This window comes from Penaeus monodon, chromosome 2, assembly GCF_015228065.2.
Source record: "Penaeus monodon isolate SGIC_2016 chromosome 2, NSTDA_Pmon_1, whole genome shotgun sequence".
NCBI lineage: Eukaryota > Metazoa > Arthropoda > Malacostraca > Decapoda > Penaeidae > Penaeus > Penaeus monodon.
In genome coordinates this window covers 56212850-56215349 of record NC_051387.1, presented here as the reverse complement: position 1 = coordinate 56215349, position 2500 = coordinate 56212850, and positions in this window count along the sequence as shown.

The window sequence follows — 2500 nt, the reverse complement described above, 5'->3', positions numbered from 1 at the left end:
CCCCCTCCTCCTCCCCCTCCCCCCCCTCCTCCTCCCCCATCCACGTCCCTCCTCCTTCTCCTCCCCCCCCTCCTCCTCACCCTCCCCCCCTCCTCCTCCCCCATCCACGTCCCTCCTCCTCCTCTTCCTCCCCCTCCTCCTCCTCCCCCATCCTCCACCCCCTCCTCCTCCCCCATCCACGTCCCTCCTCCTCCTCTTCCTCTCTCTCCTCCCCCCTCCTCCTCCCCCCTCCCCCTCCCCCTCCTTCCCACAAAGCCTTATCTCTAATAACTTCTCTTTACGAACGAATCCTTTCCTCCTCCATTTTTTTTTTTTTAATAGATTTTCTTTCACGGACCGTCATAAAGTGAATCAATATCGTTTGCCTTGGGAGGGTTCTCCTTATCTCTTACCTCCCAGCTTCTTATCTTTATCTCTTCCTTCCTCTCCCCTGCGATCCCTCCCCCCCCCCTTCCTCATTCGCTTACTCCCCCCCACTCCTCTCCTCCCCGTCCCCCCTCCATCGTCCTTCTCCTGGTTACACCCTCTCTCTCTCTCTCTCCTCTCTCTTTCTTTCTCTCTCTCTCTCTCTTTCTCTCTCTATCTCTCTCTCTTTCTTTCTCCTCTCTCTCTTTCTCTGTCTCTGTCTCTCTTTATCCATTTTCTCTCTCTCTTTCTCTGTGTCTCTGTGTCTCTGTCTTCTCTCTCTCTCTCTCTCTCTCTTCCACTTTCATATTCTTTCTCTATTTTTTAATTTTCTCTTCCTTTCATGTTTTCTCTTTTCCTTTCCCTTTTCTTACTCCTTCCCTCTTCTCATCATTATTCATTTATTTCCTCTTCCTTTCTTTTTTTCTTCCTCCTCTTCTCTTTTATCTATATTTTCCTCTTATCTTACTTTCCTTTTTCTTTCTCCTTTCCCCTATTCTTCTTCCTTTCTTCTTTTATTCCTTCCTCCCCTTTAATCTTACTTATTACTTAATTTATTACTGAGCTGGTAACACTGTTTGAAACTTATTACTGAGCTGGTAACACTGTTTGAAACTTATTACTGAGCTGGTAACACTGTCTGAAACTTATTACTGAGCTGGTAACACTGTCTGAAACTTATTACTGAGCTGGTAACACTGTTTGAAACTTATTACTGAGCTGGTAACACTGTTTGAAACTTATTACTGAGCTGGTAACACTGTTTGAAACTTATTACTGAGGGCCCTGGTTAACACTGTCCCGGGAAACTTATTACGCCTGGTAACCTGTTTGTTATTACTGAGCTGGTAACACTTTTTTTAAACTTTTATAGGGGTAACCTTTTAACTTATTACTGGCTGAAACACTGTAACTTATTCTGACTGGTAAACTGTTTAAATTTATTATTAAAACGGGAAAACACTGTAAATTATTACGGCTGGTACATTTTTAAAATTCTTCCTTTTTAAAACAAACTGGAATTTTTAAATTTTTAGATTAATTTTTGAAATTTAACAGTTTAAACCTTTTAAAACAACTGGCTTTAATGTTGAACAACTAAAGGGAAACCCTTTTTAAACATTTACTGACGGGAAACTTTTGAAACTTATTACGGACAAACCGTTTGAAACTTTTTTGTTGGAAAATTTTAAACATTCGGGAGGGGAAACGAAACGATGTAACGGGAATCTTTTTGAGTTTATTATGAATTTTAAAGGATTTTAAAGAAGGAAGAAGAAGAAAGAGGATAAAAAAGAAAGAAGAAAAGAAAAAGAGAAAAGGGAAGAAGAGAAAATTTTAAAAAGGAGGAAAAATTTTTCAAAGAATAGGAAAGCTTTTTAAAAGGGGGAAAAAAGGGGGAGGGAAAAAACGGGAAAAGGGTTGGTAACGTAGGGAGGTTAAAGAAAAGGAGAGAGAGAGAAAAGGAAGAGAGAGAGAAGAAAAAAGAGAGAGAAGAAGAGAGGGGAGAGGAAGAGAAAAAAGAGAGAGAGAGAAAAGAGAGAGGAGAGTCAAAGAGGGGAAGGGGAGAAAGAGGGGAGGGGAGAGAGAGAGGAGAAGAGAGGAAGAGAGAGAGAGAGAGAGGAGAGAAAAGAAAAGAAGAAGAAAAAGGGGGAAGAAAAGAAGAGAGAGAGAGAAGATAAAAGAGAGAGAGAGAAAAGGGGAGGGGAAAAAGGGAAGAGAGAGAGGATATAGAAAAGATAAAAGAAATTAAAAAAGGAAAAGAAAAAAGGAAAAGAGAGAGAGAGGAAAAGAAAAGGGAAAAAAAAGGGAGAGGAAAAAAAAAAAAAAAGGAAAGAAAAAACAAAAAAGAGGAAAAAAAGGAAAAAATAGAGAAAAAAAGAGGGGAAAAAAAAAAAACAAGCAAAGTCAAAAAAAGGGAAAAAATGGAAAATAAGGAATAAACTTTTTTCCATAAACCCCCCTTTAAAAAGCGGAAATCAAGCATTTTTTAAAAATTTTTATTTTGGAAAAGGTAAAACAACCTTTTTTTTATTTTTTTATCCCTTTTTTCTCCTTTTTTTCTTATTTGTCTTTTTTCCCCCTCCCTTCTTTT